General features: G+C 33.1%; 1 protein-coding gene across 7 annotated transcripts in view; it reads right to left on the bottom strand.

Moving 5' to 3' along the window:
• CALCRL (calcitonin receptor like receptor) overlaps window positions 1–19,379 on the bottom strand; it is a 104,882-nt gene that overhangs the window by 43,885 nt on the left and 41,618 nt on the right. For 2 of the 7 annotated variants that reach the window (XM_027126277.1, XM_027126269.1), the window contains 3 exons: window positions 4,469–4,582; window positions 881–970; window positions 604–692 (listed from right to left, as the gene is read on the bottom strand). The gene's annotated coding sequence lies outside the window, so the exon portion shown is untranslated. The remainder of the gene's footprint in view (window positions 1–603; window positions 693–880; window positions 971–4,468; window positions 4,583–19,379) is intronic. The other 5 variants (XM_027126296.1, XM_027126286.1, XM_027126305.1 and 2 more) reach the window with 4 other exon arrangements.

Below are 19,379 nucleotides of genomic sequence, written 5' to 3'. Positions count from 1 at the left end.
TCTTGAGAGTTAACATCCATAAGTCATAAAAATGGCCTTATGATTTAATAGAAATTATTCTTCACTTCAGCATTCAAGTTTTTAATCAAAAATAAAAGATTCCCTAAGTCATCTATATTATTAAAATAAGTTTACAGGAGATGGGAAATACCAAATAAAAGTATTTCTGTTGAGTATTTCTAATGATAGATACAGTTCTCTGCTAACTTCTTAATTCTAAGAGACAAACATTGCAGGAGTAACGTGTATAATGCTTACTCCCTCTAAGTTCCATGATCAACATACTCTGGCAGTATTTTTATGAAATATAAATGACCATGGTTTAGTCATAAAATATAGTATTTATTTAACTGAATGAGTAAAAAATATTTTTCAAAGGAGATAAAAATCTAATCAATAGATATTTGCCAGTGGACTATGAACTTAGATTTGATTTTGTTAGGAAACATGTCATGATTTTTATTATAGGGCAAATGTTAGAATAAGAATTATAAAAAACTTTTCTTCATTTTACTTAGCATTTGCATTATCACATGCAATGAGAGCATGCCATTAACTAGCACACAGAATCTATGCCATTGCTTGCCCTCATCAATGACTTACCTAGAAGAAACTTTTCTTTTTATTGTAGCAATCTTCCCAATAATATTTTCTCTTCAATCAGCTACACTGGGCTTTTATTATTAGCTGATCTTTAAAAAATACAACCCAGAAAAAAAAAAAAAATAGGAAGAATTCCATTAATTTTAGATGTAAAAAATCGTGTTGTAATAGAGAGAAAACAATGAATCAAAGTTTTTGCAATTCAAAAATTAATGAGTTGATATTTTAGTTTTTATTGCATGGAACAATGAGAAAAATCTAATTTTCCAATACTTACATTCACAATTGTCTCCAGACTCAAATCACATTTTCTCTTGGATTATACTCAAAACTGTCTTGAAAAATTTCTTAAATCCAGGGTCATGACCTGAAATATTGATATAATAATTTAATATTATTTCAATGAGCCAAAATCATTTCCATAATAAATTTAAAATTTCAAAGAAAATGCCACTAGAAAAATGATATTTTTATTAAGCTATTCCGTTTTTAAAAATCTGTTTTGCTTACAATATATTTGAGTTTTGTCACAAATATTTGTTGTTTTCCATTATATGGAAAAACTTAATGTCAATTTTCATTTATCCAGGATGGTCAAAACATTAGCAATTAACTGAATCTTTTACTTAAGTAAATTTCAAAGAACTAGAGTATGATAAAAGGACTTTTAAATTAAACTGTATTTTAAACTTCCTTTGAATAATTTTATGTAATATTTATTGGAATGTGTTAATCTTAGTTATATCTATTTCCCTAGCTTGTGTGGTGTCTCACAGGCAGAAACCATATCTGATTGATCTTTGTATCCTTTGTCTCTGGCAGTTAATTTACATTTGCTGTATAAATCAATGAATAAATAAATAAACAAATGAAACAATAAAGTACTTTAGAATTTTAAGCTTACAATCAGGAATACTAATCATAACTATTAGTGAACTGTCATTTCTTCTATTAGAAGACTTTAAGTAGTGTTTGAATCTATACTGACACTGAAAATTGGGGAAAAAAGTTCTTATATCAGCATGTTTACTTTCCTACAGAATAAAGTCCTTTATTCAGTTTTTGAGTCCTGTGGTCGTTTGGATATTGAATAAGCAGTAGTTTACTGTACTGTCTTTGGAAGTCATAAAGCTTAAGCCAAATTTAAAACATTAGTCGTCCACATTTTTCTGTATTAAATACATATAAAACACACAGATTTACAAACAGGAATGTAAAGAAATATTGATATTGTTTTATTTGGAAATCAGATAGGTTTTTATGAAGCAATGCTTTGATGATTTACATGAGTCAAGACTAAATTACCTTCCATGTGTACATGGGCTCAAAAATTGAAGGAAAAAGTGCCTTAAAAAACATGTTTGAAGTTTTCCTATATCCAACATATTTGAAAAACAGTTCATGTAACAATAGCAGTTATTTTTGTTGCTTATCTAATGGGTTTCAAAATCAGAATTCCAAAAAGTATCTTAGTGAAATATCTCTTAGCATGCAATAGCTCATCCTGGCATCAATAATTAAGAGGACTTTATTCAACTCACAAAATATTGATCAGTGCAAGTAATTCCACTTTTACAGCTTTCTCTCTTTACCCTATTCCCTAGCAATTTGGAAAATGGGCTACTAGGGACAAGATTGTATTCTGCACTGTGTAAACTTGTAGCACTCCTAACCAAGGGGGCAGGTTCATGATCTCTGATTTTATCAAGGATGCAGCAGCAAGTTTGGGTGCCAGTCTTTCAAAAACGTGGTGGACACCTGTACTCTTCATTAGATCTAGCAATGTCCATTTCATGTGGTGATCCAATTCGCTTGAGGCATCTACTCTACGAAGGACTCATTAAATTTCCCTACCAGCAGACACATATGGCGAGTGGTAGTTATGGAAGAATCACCTCTTTCACCAAGAGCTCCCTAGGCCAATAATGGAGGGATCATGACTGGGCATATAGATAATGCCATTGCAGATACATATGAAGGTCAGTTTAGATTGAGCCTCATATTGGTAGGTGTAATGGCATGATTATTACTAGGAGAAGTATGTTTACTTGTACTCCTAGGTTTAGCTTATTGGTTCTTTGTATACAGCCTCTCATATGTTCATTCAGCAAGTGGTTCTCTCTTCTATGTTTAGCTTATTCCAAATTTATCTTTGCTGAAGTTCACTTGATATCAATTGACCTAAGCTGTTAAGTAAATTATTGTAAATTTCTCAGTTCTAGTTAAACCATTTACTGACAACTGAGTTGCATGTTGCCTGGTGAAATACATAGTAGCTCCCATTCAATTTGGAGGAGAGATCAAGTACATAATTAAAGGAGGTCAAGTTAAATGACTAAATCTGGAAGTGGATTTTTCCAAGTGAACTTAGGTTTGTTTCATGGGAAACGCACTTCTTCAAAACTGAGAAAGCTCTAATTTAAACTTAAGTGAATCTGTAATCACAGTGGTACTAGTAGTAGTTACTGGCATTTTCTGTTTCTGCTAGCCTCATGGATCCTATAAATACCATTTCATTATCACACCTCAAAATTAAAGTGGAAGATTTGGTTCTACTACTAGAAACAAAATAACTTTCTTTACTGTACACATAGAATAAAAAATAGCTTATAAATAGTCTACAAGCTTCTTGACCAAAGAATCACCAAAATAAAATTAAAATGATTGATTTCATCACAGAAAGAACTTTGACTTGAGACCTCAACTAACTTTTGAAATATAGCTTCCTAGTCACTCAAGGCTTTATGTAGCATCATTCTGGGTTCATTTCTTAAAATTTCAGTAGATCTGCAGCCCAAGACAGTTCTACCTTTTTTTAAACAGTTCTACATTTCCAAGTCCACAAAGTTTAACCAATCTTCTTGGCTTACTTCAGTGTAAAAACATGTTTTATTCTACATAAACATAATAGATTAGTGTGACTTAATCAATACTAATTTACCAGAACATAAAAGCATAAATCCAGTGCCTTTCAAACCCGCTTCTTATTTTCTCAGATTTTTATTATACATATACACATTTTCCATTAATTTATTTTTCTTAATAATAATTCTTATTTTTAGTTGAGTCACCTAACCCTAATATTAAAAGTGTATGTTCACTCCAAGATTAAGAAAAAAAACCCAACTTTTGTTTTCCACTCCTTCATTTCCAAAATATCTTGGATTTTCAGAGGCCCTAAGCCATATTCTCTCCTCCTTTTATTTATCCAGTCACTATAAAGTTGGCTAACAGAAGCATTTCCCACACATATCTAATTTGCCGTTAAGTATCCTGAACCTTTGTGTGAGCAAAGTGAGGCTGTTTCCTATCTAGTTACATGTCTTCCTTTATGGCATATTAAACAAGCTATATTTCTCCTGAATCAAAACAAGGGAAAAGCACTTTTCAATCTCAATATTCTACATGTCTATGACAAATGCAAACTTCTTTCTGTCACTTTATACTATGTGGAACAGATTGTGCCACTAAAACAAGTATCCAAGTACAAGACCTGGTTACCTGTTATTCTCTCCTCACTGCTTATTTTTTGGCAAAACGTAAGTCTTTGTGCTAGAATGATTCTTGCAAATTACTGTCTTTACTTCCACTAGAGTCTTTGAGAAAGAAATTCCAGTATAAGGTTTTAATTCCCCACCCCCATCCTGACCTGGAATGTTCCTAACACTTTCAATCCATGAAGCAGTAAGAAAATTAAAATATAAATAGACTTCCCTTTCCTGAAGATCTGTTACTGATGTAAGAAAATCAAACTGTAAGTCCTTTTTTATAATATGGCTTGGGGTTTTCATTATTTAATGAACAGTTACTAAATTACTGTTGTAACATAAAACAGAATTCCACAGAGTGTGGGTTAATGGATCACCTGTATCAGAATCACCACCAGAACTTGCTGAACACGTGAGAATGTCTAAGGCCCACAACAGAACCTCTGCATCAGAACCTTCAGAACTTTGGAATCTGCACGTTTTGCAAGCACCTGAGGAAATTCATGGCCTGTTAAATTTTGGGAAGCACATTATAAATACATCATCATCATTTGGCCATGTTGAAACCTGGACACACTTATATTCCTCTGTCCCTAGGTACTAGCCAGACTATTTTAAAAGTACTATTAAGTATAAATCAAGCAAAATATTCTGCAGTGTTCTCAGGCATAATTAATATCTGAGAACTTCCAGAGCAAGTTATTCAAATATCCTATTTTAAAACATTTCATGTACTGTTGTAATTATTCCTTTGTACCGTTTGTGCCTCTAGATTGTGAGCACAGGAAGAATAGGACATGCATCATATTAATCTCTGTGACTCCAAACCCTAGCAAAGTGGGGGCATAAAGAGGGTATATCAAGTATGTTTTGAGTAGGTTACTTACAAAATGAATTTAATCAAGTTGAAGAAAGCTTGTGTTCTGGGATGTTCTCAACCCTCTCAAACATATTAAAATTTTCTGATACCTTAAAAAAGTCATTGCCTGGATTGTAGTCCAAGAAATTCAGATTCAATTCATCTTGACTATGGCCCAGGTATAAGCATTTTATCAAGTTTCCTAGGTGATACAGGAATATACAGCTAAATTTGAGAACCAGTGGGATAGACAGAAGAATACTGTGGTAGGCAGAATAATGAGCCTCTGAAGATTTCCATACCTAATCCCCAGAATCTGCAATTTTAAGGTTATGGACTTTAAAATAGGAAGATTATCCTAGATTCTCATGAATTATCCTGGTAGGCCTAAACCCAGCCCTTCAAAGTAGAAGAGGAAGGTCAGAGTGATGCAGCAGAAGAAAGGAAGCAGAAGAGATATGGCAACATAAGGAGTTGATGCACCATTACTGGCTGTGCCATGCAGGAGCTCATGTACAAGGACCAGAAATAGGCATCTAGAAGATAAAGGTGGCCCTCAAACTAACAGCCAGCAAGCAAATGGGGACTCAACTGTACATCCTCAAGGAACTGAATTTTGCCAACAACCTGAATGAGTCCAAAAGCAGATTCTCTCCAGGATCTTCAGAAGAAAACACAGCTCTGCCAACACCTTGACTTTGGCCTTGTGAGACTTGGGATAGAGAAACCAGCCAAGCCCATAGGACTTCTGACCTATAGAACTGTGAGATAATAACGGTGTGTTGTTTTAAGCCACTAAATTTGTGGCAATTTTTTACAGCTGTGAGAAAAAACTAGGTACAACTACTTACCTGATCAAAAATTAATTTTACCATCAAAACTAAGTGGTAATTTTCTGCTTCCCAACTGGTCAGTCATTCCTCCTAACTCTAGAATACAGATCTTTTTCAATTTATGATAGGGTTATCTCCTGATAAATCATAAATTGAAAATATCATAAGTCAAAAATGCATTTAATATACCTAACCTACTGAACACCATAGCTTAGCCTAACCTACTTTAAACATACTCAGATCACTTACATTAGCCTATAGTTGGGCAAAATCACCTAACACAAATACTATTTTATAATAAAGTGTTGAATATTTCATGTAACATATTGAATACTATACTGAAAATGAAAAACAGAAGGTTTTATGAGTACAAAATGGTTGTAAGTGTATCAGTTTTTTACCTTCATGATCTTGTGGCTGACTGGGAGCTGCAGCTGCTGCCACTGCCCAGCATCACAAGAGAATGTCATACCACATATTGCTTGCCTGGGAAAAGATCAAAATTCAAAGTAGGGTTTCTACTGAATGTGTATTGCTTTCACATTATCATAAAGTCAAACCATTGTAAGTTGGGGACTGTCTATGTATTCATTATACTGCAAGGCAATCACGTTAGCTAGCAGAATTTCTTTCTAGCTGCTCCTAAATTGCTGTGTGATTTTGAGAAAATCGATTCAACATTTTTTCTGCATGGTTTACCCAACTAGAAAATGGGTACTCAACTTGATCTTTAGCTTCTTGTTTGCTACTGCATCCTTGTTAGAAGAGGTATGCTGGAGTCAGAGAGCCATATTTTCAAACTTAAGCTCTTGCAACACTTAAACTCACTAAATCTATTTCCTGACCTGAAAGTGGGTGTACAAGTAGTGGCTGAATCAATGTTGCCTAGAATTTTTATCATAACTCATCTTGTCAGTGTGTTAAATTGGATAATAGATATAAAGAATTTGTCTAATAATAAATACACAATAAGCATTAGCTCTTGCTATTATCATTATTACTATATTATTTCAATCAGTTGTCACAATGCTAATCTCAACTGAATGAACCAGCATACATATTTTAGTGATTTGGCCAAGGTCACATAGAAGCTTAGGGCTGACGCAAAGCTAAGAACTCAGATTCTCTGACCCTAAATCTGGGCCCCTTTGTCCTGCACCATCCTGACTTAGAGGACTGAGTCATTTATTTGGATAATTAAGGTTTAAAAAGTGCAGAATACATTTCTATTTTGCTTATTCAGTTGTTTTATTTAACCGGCCATTCATTCATTGCATTGCATTTTATTTTTATTCATAAGACACATTTATAATTTTTTTCTGGCACAATTTCTTCTTTTAATTCCTTTCCTTAGAAATGTTGTGACATTTGATTTTTTTTTTTTTTTAACTTATATTAGTAAATGGCTTGACAACTCAGACTTGCCATTCTGCTAAGGTACCAAAATCAAAAACACATGTATTGTCTCACTTGCAAGCACTTTAAAATGCAGTTTAGATTAAGAAGTACTTCTAGAAATTCAATTAGTCATCTTACCCTATTTTTTGAGCAACTACTTTCACTTAGTTGTGCACGGAGACAGAAGTGAACACAAGTTAAGATTTCTGCTCTCAATGAAAATATTTACCAAGTTAGATAGTGGTAATCTTACACTGATTTTAGAGGATTCGTTCAGTACTTTTAAACACAGTCCATAAGAGTCATTCATGAGGTTCTAAAAAAGGATGATTTCACAACATTTAAGAAAGGAAGCTAGTGCTGGGCCTCAGTCAGTACACTTGCAATGAGCTTGAGCAGGTTACATACCTTCTCAGGTGTCTCATTTGTAAAACAAAAGAGTAGGATAAGATAAATTTAAATATTGAATAAAGGTTCAAAATTTATATAAAAAGAAAAAAATGGTTAGTATAGGAACAGTTTTGTTGAAAGTAACCCAAATCCCAAGTATCCTTGAAACCAAGTCTTTCCTGAAACTTTTTTCTGGCTCAGGAAGACTTTCTCTAGGTCTCCTACTACCAATTACCCAAAAGGAGTTTGAGTTTGAATCTAAGACAGTGGAAAGTGGATCATTTGGCTAGATGCTCTTTCTTTTGTTACATGGGAATTCAGGGAAAAGGTATCTAGGCCAAAAAAAAAATCGCATCTTGATTTCACCTCTTCATATACTGCCTCTTTTTAAGAGCCATTCTTACTTCTGAAAGGCCATTTGTAAAAAAAAAAAAAAAAAAAAGGGCTAGTTCTCTCTTCTGCACTGCAGAAAATTGAAATTAGAAAAGCAAACATACTTCCTCATAAGCCCCCTTGCCAGACTTCTCAGAATGGAATCTGATCAGTTCATCTAGGCCAAGCTAAACTTATTACCATCATCACTGGAATAGCCTTAATGCTCCTAATACTGGAAACCAACAATTTCTGAAATTTAGCTACATTGGTTTTTATCTGTTTTTCATTTAACAGAAAATGACTTAGGTAAAAATTTAAAAATCATACAGTGCCAAAAATTACAGGACATGTTAAGAAATGATGCAACAATATACCCAACAAGTTAATTAATGAAAGAGTAAGAAAGATTATTACATTTAATTTATCAAAATCCTATGAGTGACTTAGTATAAAAACACATCTAATATTTAAAAAGGCAATAAAAACTCTCATAAAAACCTCCAGAAAGTATTTTATTTTTGAAATGACACCTTAGTTTAATAATAACCATTAAATTCCAAATGCTAAGAAAACATATATTGTAAATATTGTCCCATTGCTAAAGATACAGTTTTCCTTTTTCCAAAGTTATTGAAATAAAGTAATATCCAACTGATATTTATAATTAGCATAATTGAGGGACAATGTGTGAGGTCAGTTACAAGTAGAGGCAGTAGTTGTACTGATTACTAATATGAGTAAGATTTCCTGATTTTAAAACCCAACTCAGCCTCACACTTGCAAGTTAAAAAACTTCATTAAGAATAGTTTTCTCATTTGCAAAATAGTTTTTAAACCAAAAGGCTATTGTGAAAATAAAATGAGATAATGTACCTAAACATTTTAGAACACAGTAAATGTTAGTTATTATTATTATATCACATTAAAATTTTTAATAATATAAGTAAGTTCATACATGTTTTAAGTTATTTGTTACAATTTCAATAGCATTATAGGTGAAAATTAATCCTATATTTCAAGGTGATCATGATAAGCATCTTGACTTTTTATCTTCTGTAGAAATAATATGATTGTTTCTATTGTCATTTAAATCAGTTATGAAAATATTGAGTTAAGTGAATGATAACAAGTATATTCCAAATATAATATCCATCTAGTTAATAAATAACTGCATATTTCCTAATGCTGAGCTTATATAAACTAAAACTCTAGCAAATTGTACACATTGTAATCAGTCACACTGTAAAGAATATAACATGCTAATCCAATTAAAAACAAGATATAAAACCTCTCAAATTTGACTTTAATTTTAGGTTGACTGTAACAGCCTTTACTAACATTGTATTGGAACCAAAAAGAAAAACATTGACTCTATGCTTACTTGCTTATCTAATGAACATTCCAGGGTGAATAGTTGAATAACCATTAAAGAGAGATAATATTGTGATTAAATTTAGGACTTCATTTTACACTCTGAAGTACTTACTCATGGGAATAATTTTCCCATTGTGGGCATAATTAGCCATTTCCGGTGATTTTGGTCACCTTCTTTTTATTTGAAAGAGGCAAGTGGCCAAATATCAGCCTAATTAGTAAAAGGTAGGTGGGAACCTGAAAAAAATTGCTTTGTACTTGATGGAACAATCTCCCTCCAGGAGATCTAATATGGAAAGAATTGCTTGCCCAAGAGCATAGAAACAAAATACATCTTTCCAGCTCTTTGGACTACGAGCTTTATACCTATTTCCCTTCCACAAAGTCAGGAATCAAGTTCTATGCGAAAACATGTTTTCTTCCTCAGACAATAAAATCAGAAAGTATATAATTCTGCTGGAGTTTTAATTTGAATTAACGTAATAGTCCATCATAAAAGTTATGGTATTTTTGTTATTTGTTTTCAATCTTTCTCAAAAAAAAAATTTTTAAACACCACCTACTAGCATATCTCAGCATTTCGGAACCACGGGAACTCTGTTGATACTGTTGGTCTGGCACACTTTCTTTTTTTCCCTGAAAAAATGAACCTCTCTTTCCACTAGAAAATCTGTTCCCTCTGGTTCAAGTGAGGCTGCTCTACTGAGGTAGGAAGTGACTGAAAACTGGTCAGATTAGCACAATCCTCTGATTTAGGTTGATTTAGGCATGAAAATGTGATCCAATCTGTACTGTCAAAATTCTCCCTGGGACATTTCTTTTAATGTTATCAGGGAAAAACCATCAAGTTACATTTTATGCCTAAACAGGATTGATTTGGAGTTTTGTCTCTTGCAACCAACACGTTTCTAACTAACAATTTGAGAAATGCTAGTGTAGTGGAAAGATTACTAAGAAGGTTCCATTTTGCATTCTGCCTAGCTTTACCGAGCCTAAGATAGTTACGCTGCCAGCCCCCAGTTTCCTGACCTGTAAAATAAGATGACTTCAATCTCTCTTATACCTTGTAATCTAAATATCTCCAAATTATTTTCTTTTTTACCAAGGCAGGACATCATTATTCATTTCCAAAGCATATTCCAAGCCCAGCCAATATGAGTTCATAAACTAACTTTTTCCACCCAATATATCTATGATGTGATTGTTTTTTTCTAAATTTGAAATAGCCTTAACCATATATGCCCTTGGATAATCCACAGCTAATATGTGCCTGCAATAAGATATTTATAGCTAATTCAAAAAGTAAATGCAACTCTTACATGAAAACAAGTGAATAAATTTTTGTGACCTTGGGTTAGGCAATATTTTTTGACATGATACCAAAAGCACAAGTGACCAAAAAAAAAAGATAAATTGGACTACAACAAAATTAGAAACTTTCGTGTTACACATGATACCATCAAGAAAATGATGAGACAACTCACAGAATGGGAGAAAATATTTGCAAATTATGTATTTGGTAAAGGACTTGTATTCAGAATATACAAAGAACTATTACTACTATTAGATAATAAAAAGACAATCCAATTAAAAATGGGCAAAATATCTGAACAGACATTTCTCCACAGAGATATATGAATCACCAATAAGCATATGAAAAAAATGTTCAACATCACTAGTCATAGGGAAATGCAATTCAAAACCACAATAAGTTATGAGTTCATACCCACCAGGATAGCTGTAGTGAAAAAGATAGACAATAACAAGTAGGAAAGGATGTGAAGAAATTGTAACTTTTATACATTGCTGGTGGGAATGTAAAATGGTACAGCTGCTTTGGAAAGTGGTTTAACAGTTTTTCAAAATATTAAACATAGAGTTACCATATAACCCAGCAATTCTACTCTAGATATTTACCTAAGAGAAATGAAAACATATATCCAAAAAACCACTTGTACTTGAATGTTCATGGCAGTATTATTTTTAATAGCCAAAAAGTGGAAACAACTCAAATGTCTATCAACTGATGAATGGATAAACAAAATGTGATATATCCCCCAAATGATATATTTTTTGTCAATAAAAAGAAAGGAATACTTATACATACTACAACATGGATAAACCTTGTCAACAGTAAGCTAAGTAAAAGAACCCAGCCACAAAAGACACATATTATGTGATTTCTTTTATATGAAATGTCCAGAACAGGTAAACCTATAAAAACAGAGACCGTATTAGTGGTTGCTTTGGGCTGGGGGAGAGTGGTAAAGGGGAGTAATTGCTAATGGGTACGGAGATCCTTTTTAGGGTGATGAAATGTTCTAAAATTAGATTGTGGTGATAGTGGCACAACCCTGTGAATATGCTAAAGCCATTGAATTATACACTTTAAATCGATGGACTATATGTTATATGATTTATATCTTAAAAAGTAAATGCAAAATAAGGTGTGTATATCTAAGGGAAGATTTACACTAGATTTAGTAGAACATCTAGTCTCATTTCTCTCTTCTTTGTCAAGGGACAAATAATTTTCATGTTGTAAACCAAAATACATTGACCAAAAACCCTGCCTAGTTTACACGGATGTATACTAAGTTGTCCCTTCAATTTGATGCATTATCTCATGTTCAACAACACCCAATCAACCCTATTTTACATGCTTAGTACTGTTTTGATTTGTAAGGAAAAGTACATTTGCATTGAAATTTGCTTTCACCTCATACAAAAAAATTTTACATTTCCCTTGAAGAATAAATATGTTTACTTAAAATAACCATTGTACACAATTGAGCAAAAAGTATAATGATATCTAAGAAAATTTCCCTTAGTTTTAAATAGGATTTGTAGTTGTTTATCTCTTTTCTCTTGACAGTAATTTCTTTTCTCTACATTTCTATAGCATTATTTCATTTTCTGATAGGAGTAGAAACTGACAATTTGTATATAAAAATGCAGATATTTTTATCTCATTTGAGGCATATTTTAATTGTGTGATTACAAACCATAACAACAAAGAAATAGCACACAGGAGTATTAGCAAGAAAGAGAAGAGAAATTATTGAACTTTGGTTCATTCTTGGAAATAAACCCTGGTTAAAAATCCTATATCCCAGGACTTCCCTGATGGTCCAGTGGTTAAGAATCTGCCTTCCAATGCAGAAAATGCGGGTTCCATTCCTGGTCGGGGAACTAAGATCCCACATGCTATGGGGCAACTAAGCCCCCATGCCACAACTAGAGAAGCCCACGTGCCGCAACAAAAACCTAGCACGACGAAAAAAAAATCTTATATCCCAAATATTTCCCTTTTATGACGTTATTAATAGGTAAAAGAAAAGTGAAAGAAGAATAGAGAAAAAGGAAAGAAGGAGGGAAAGAAGAAAGAGGGAGGGAATGTGTGTCTCAAGTAAATGCACACTTTATTTAAAATTAACTCTATTTTTCATTATTTTTATAAAGAATCAAACAGAAGGTTGATAATACTAAAATTTGTTCCTTTACAGATTTCTTTTTCTCACAACCAATAAACATAATTCCACCTTAATATTTTTTAGTATATTCATTTGAATATAAAATTTATTTGTTTGAAATATATATATCAAAAGCTATGTTAAATACTGGGGATCCAGAAATGCTATAATTTTTTACCTTAGAGATAGTAAAAAATCTTGTAGGGGAAAAAGATGTACAAATGTAGATAATAAAGTATTATAGATGGTCAATAAATATTTGTAGTGTCTGATCAGATAGAATGATGCATTTTAGATAGGAGAAGTGTGTGTGTGGGTGTGCACGCTCATGCATGTAGAGAGAAACATATAGAATATGACACTTATGTGGAGTTTCAAAAAATCAGTAATTTGGAAGTGTCAGGTGCTAAAAAGATGCACGTACTTATGAGATAAGGCTTTCTTGAAAGACAGGGATGCAAATTAAAGATGATATTTTCTGTCATATTGAAGAGTTTTGATTTAACGCTCTAGGCTATAGATTTTCATCTCTATGCCTACTCTGATTTGCTGTTGATGGCAGGCAGTATTGCTGCACTGAGCAGTGATGAGGTTGAGTCTAGGCTCAGTGAGCATCACTGATGCATCAGTGATGTCTGCCATGGGCATCATCCTAAGAAGGAATGACAAGTATTCAAAATATTTGCTAGCCCAGCTGCAGAAAAATCATAATAATAATAATTGTAGGGGAATTAAGTAGTAGAACAGTACGTCAAGATTTTCATTTTACAAAGTATGAGGGTTAATTCAGAGATGGTGACAAGGGCAGTTGTACAGAGATGAATTAGAATACTGCAGTGACTTCTAAGTAAGTGAGGCAAGAAAATACTGTAATTATGGAGGCTGGAACTAAGATTAATAATGATGGGGATGGAAAGCAATATTTAAAAGTCAGAGATACTAAAAAGGTTAAACTATGAAGATATTAGAATTCAGTTGAGTGTAATTAACCTAAATGAATCCCCCCAATTCTAATATGAGTATCTGGCTTCCAGTCAGTAATATAGGGTCTACAACAGAGGAAAACAAGTGTGGGAAAATATCTGAGTACAGATGAGATATTCTGAAGAAGAAAATGCCTGAGAGTGTTTGTCTAGATAGTTCTGGAAATTAGTAAGGAAGGGCCTTGAAATAAAATGTTCACACTCATCATAATATAATAGAACAGTAAAAGGTGCCATTTTTTCCAGAAACACTGTCTATAATGGGAAAGGATTAGACAGTGTACTCTAAGAGATGTACATGGAATTGAATTGGAGCATATTTCAAAAACACTGGTGGAATTTAAGGAATTCCTTCCTTCAAAAGGAAGACTGTGTGTTGATAGAGGATAGATGTAGAGCTTTCTAGAGACTAGGAACTAGAAACACAAAGGCATAGGTTCATGAAAGAGCAAGGTTTGTGTGAGTAAGGGTAAAGGGGCAGGCTTGAAGGAACTTGAGAATCTTTAGGAAATCAATGCGGAGAAACCTGGATATGTGACTTGAAACATTTCCCAGGCACCCAGTCCCATGATGTACTCTACAACTGCTGTAATTTTGCACATACCAAACACAGCTTATTTTTAATTATTTAGTCCTGTGACTAAATCTGGGTTGTAATTTAAAAATAGATATTCCATTGCAAAAGAAGTTACACAGGAAGAAGCTCCTTGCTGAATTAAGCCATGCTTAAGTGAGAACTGCTGCTTAAGAACAACACGTTCCCTGTGAAAAAAAGATGGCAAGTCCCTTTCAGCGAGTCTAACCTTTATGGAGTGTTATTATCAACTCAATTTTATGTTTTTTCCTGTTTCACAAACATGTTCCCAAAAGACTTTTAAAATAGCTTTCTTTCCTGCTAAATTGTTGTGCAAGCACTTTTTCTGAATCTCAGCCTTAACTGGACCAGGATGTGTTAAAGAAAAAAAATGCCCTGTCACTCTTGACATGGTATAATAGGCCTTAACAACAACAGTAAAACATTTTCCTAACCTGACTGCCCCTCCTCTCACTGAATCTTGAGACAGTGCATTTTCATGAAAATGCAAAATACCCTGAAGAAACAACAGAAGAGACAATTTACCAAAAAAAGTCACCATTTTAAATCAAGTGAAAAATCTGTCCACCGAAGTAGGATTTTTCTCCAAATAAAGAGAAAAAAATTACTACAGAAAATAAATGTTTTGTAAGAGTTAAAATAACCTAAAAGAAAATAAATTAGTCATATGAAATGGTCCCCTAGGTACCCAGTAAGTTGATCTTTCTTTTTTTTCTTCTTTTGGAGGAAAAGAAAAGAATCACAACATCCTGAAATCTGTCTTGGTCACTTCAAAACAAACCCCAAGCATTTTGGGGGCAAGTTCATCAAACTGCAACTCAGGTTGTAGTGTTATGCATGTCTATCTTTGCAGAGAGAAGTGTTTCTCCATCAAAAGTCTTTCTAAACAGCAATCAAAATAGCAATCTCAGAAAAGGAAAAAAAAAGGAAGAGAAGGAGGAGAAGGAGGGAGAGGAGGGGGAAGAAGAGGAAAGTAAATAAAAGATAAACACAGCCTCATGGCCACTTTGATGGGGGCTATGGCTAGAAAACTCACATGTGGCTTTCTGGGACAGGAGTCAGTGCATTTATCTGAACAGTATGCTGCTTTTGGCAACGGATAACGACAACTTTTTAAAAATAACAGTAGGGACTTGTATTGGGGAAAAAAAAAGACAGGAAAACGGTAGAAAGCAAGATGCAGGGCAAAGAGCACAGGTTTTTGCGTCAATGGGCTCTGGTTTTGGATACCAGCTGTAGTATTTACAAACTGGGAATGTAGGCAGAAACCTAACCTGCAACATTTACCTGGGTTTCTGTAGTTCTCAGATGGGCATTGCACTTCTATCTTAAGTATACCTATGGGGGTTAAATGTAATAACCCACATAATCACCTGTTGCTATCTGGGAAGTGATAAGTACTCAGAAAGTAGTGGTCTCTATTCTCCCCTGCAGCGGACGAGAATGCCATGGTTTGCCTTAATCGGTCTCAGTGACAAGACTTGCAATTTTGGGTAAAATTATATGTGAATATTTAACAATGCCAACCTCCTCAGCTTTCTGTAAAAGAGGAGATTATTGGCCATCAAAGGCCTGGGATTTACCATGTTCAAAGGGGAGTGACAATGGACTGTAAATCCAAAATTGCTTGTTTTCTCATGAACACTGCTTTGCTCAATACATAGCACTGCTAACCCTTGCTCTGTTAGGAGGTACCATTTCATATATATACATATACATATATATATATATATATATATATATACACACACACACACACACACATATACACACATACACGACATCAGGCCTTTTTACTAAGAAGGTAATAAACACCAGTGTTCCAGTCTCTTCTTTAGATCCCCAGGACAATATTATTAAGGAGGTGAAATCTTTTATTCTTTGTCACAAACACATACCCTATGAAGATTTCTACATCTGCATTATCAATTGTTTTTGATTTTCTTAATCCCGGGATGAAAAAAAACAGTAAAACTGAAGACATCAGATATATTATCTGGAAACAGGGAGTTTTTAGCTGGAGGCAGAATAGTGCAAAGATATAAAACGTAAAGAGTTGAAGGAGAAAGAAAGAAAAAACTTGGAGCAGTTCTTAGGTAAGCTTATTTTGTTGTCCAAAACAATTAAAATTAATACAGACATATATATAACACAAAATAATTAGATTAATAATTTATTATTTCTTAATTAAATAGTACTCTTTGTGTTTTAAGACATAATGTTGCCTTTTAATATAAAATAGTATGAATGTGGGGCTGTAAGTAGCTGGGCTTTATCCCTTCATTCTTATGGTTAAAACTGAATTCTGGCCCACCTCACCACCATCCCCAGCCAAAGAAAGAAAAAGAAAAGAGGGAAAAAGTTGATATGTTTGTTCGTGGCAAAGAAACAATAAAAACAATACCTTATCTCAAAAAAAGATTTTGAAGCTCAAAAATAATTTCTTGTTCTGTAAAATTGCATATATTTTGATTTAGCTTATTGTTTTATGAAAATTATTTGTAACTATTTGATTTAGCTCTTACCTTTTATGAAAATTATTTGTTAGCCCTTACCATTTTATGAAAATTATATGTACTTAAAAAATTGGAAATAAATTCATTAACTAATGAAGATGTTTAGAATACTCCATTCACAATTCAACGTAAGTTTTCTGTTAAATATCTTTATTGTGAAGAAAATCTTAGGAGGATTCTACCTCTGCATAATGGTGGGTACAATTGATAAGAAAAAGGAGGAAAAAAAGAGGACGTATTGGGGAACCTAAGATTATAAGTCTGTTTGTTTGGGTATATCTATGGTCTCTTAAAGTAATCATTGCTTAAAACACTGTGGTTGGTACTTAAAATAAGCAACTAATAAGTTTTGAAAAAGATGTGGTTTGATCCTTTTGTGTGTGTGTGTGTGTGTGTGTGTGTGTGTGTGTGTGTGTGTATTCTTACATAAGAGAGGGAGAGAGAGAGAGAGAGAGAGAGAGCTAAAACTGGAAGACAGAAGGACAGGATTTCCCATTTTATTTCCTACACAGGGAAGGAGTGATGGAATCCACACCATTAAATACACACATTAACTACTTAACTGGAAAATCTTTTAGTCAGATATAAGAAGAGCAGAATTCTCGAAAAAAATAGAACTGTTTGTCCTATAATGCTAATGATGCTTTATGAAGGATCTAATTACTGTCTTTTCAGGACTTATCTTTGGCTCTCTCATCCTCAGGAAACCCTCTCTGAATTCCTTATGTCCCTAATGTTCCCACCACAGAGAGACTGCACCCTCTTACAGCACATTATCACACTAGACTTAGTTCAGTCTGGTTTTTTACTTTCTCCCACCAAATGTGAGTGCTATTTGAGGGCGTTTGAGGGTACTGCCTTACTAACCTTTGGGTCCCCAGGACATTGCCTGGTGTGTAGTAACCTTTACCAGTTTTTTTAATGAATGAACAAATGAAATAAATATTCATCACAAAATATGTCTATAGTTATAATAATTAAAATCGTTTTAATGATTTACAAAGACTGATCACAGCAAAATTCATGTGTATTTAGGAAGAGTGTATGACTATTTAAAAATGGTTTGTCTCATCCATTTGTCAAATAAAGAAATACACTTAAACTAGTCCAAAAAATGTTTTCTCTCAGACGGTTGAAGAAAATTTTTAAAAATTAGTGGGTGATAATATCATGGCGATTAAAATTGGCAAGTTGTGAACATTTTCAAATGAACTGCTTCTTTTAATTCTAAAATAGTGCATATTCAAAAATTTAGTGGTATATTTTTGCTGTTAATCCTGGAAATTTGTGCTGACTTTTATATTCTAAGAGAAAAAAAAAAACAAATTTAGAAATAAAAGAATGAGAAATATTTTGGCATGAGGTAAGGGCTGAGATAAAGTGAGATATAAATATATGCTGCTTGATATTAAAGTTTTCTTTAACGTTAAGCATATATTTAGGTAAAATGTTGCTATTCTAAAAAATTCGAATAGCTTCAGGTTGAGTGTGAATAAAACCAGCGTTCTAATTTTAGCCAAACCTGGGGATCACAGCGGAAAAGGAGTGAAGGCCGGCTCTAGTGTGACCTAAAGCTTCTTGTGCATAGTGCGGTAAGATTACTAGTATTTTCACCTCTATATGTTGTCTTGGTTTCTGTCACTAAACAAGCTCTATATAATTTGAAAAAAAACCATTTACCTTTGGTAGTCTCAGTTTTGTACTGTTTTGTTTTTAAATCTGTAAAATAAGGGTATTGGACTAGATTCTTAAGGTCCTTTTTTGTTCTTTAATTCTACTGTTCTGAGGGGAAATATCATTGTTATTTTATCTAAGATATATATATTAATGTAAATCCATTAAGTATTGAAAGCTAAACTAAAGAAAATTTTCCTCACTAATTTGTTTCAGATCTACATGCAACAAATATTACAGTTTGCAAAATAATGCTATTTTGATATCTATTTAAATATTTAGAAAACATTTTTGGATTTCATTTTTTAGCTTTAGTGAGTTTTTTTCTTTTTTTTTCCTCCTCCCAATGCCTTAATAAATGAGTAAGGCAACACTTTTAAGAAGCATGACAGTATATTTTAAAGTTTATTTAAAACATTATTAAGAAATAGGCAATCTGTTGATAGAAATAAAACTCAAAGATGCCTAATGTGATATTCATAAAATTATATTACATGCTATATATCTTTCTTTTAAAAAGGTAGGATGATATGGAAGCCCAAACACCTACTAAATGAAATATATGAATAAATTCACTATAACCTTTCCCTGGAGTCTCTGTTCTGTACAAATGAAAATTTAAAAACTCCCTTCTGTAGCTGGCTTTTTTTTTTTTTTTTTTTTTGCCCTTGTGATAATCCAGAACGTATCTTGAATTTTATTGTAATTCGTATACAAATCCTCCCATCTCAGAAATGCTACCAAGGAAATTTTAGTAAAAGAAATTAAGTAATTTAATCACTGTATAGTTGACTGAAATAATTATACTCCAGTGATAG

The sequence above is a fragment of the Aethalodelphis obliquidens genome, unplaced genomic scaffold, assembly GCF_003676395.1.
Source record: "Aethalodelphis obliquidens isolate GAN/ISIS:26980383/991018 unplaced genomic scaffold, ASM367639v1 scaffold2, whole genome shotgun sequence".
Classification (NCBI taxonomy): Eukaryota; Metazoa; Chordata; class Mammalia; order Artiodactyla; family Delphinidae; genus Aethalodelphis; species Aethalodelphis obliquidens.
Note: the sequence above shows the minus strand (reverse complement) of the source record. Positions and strands in the feature narration are given on the sequence as shown.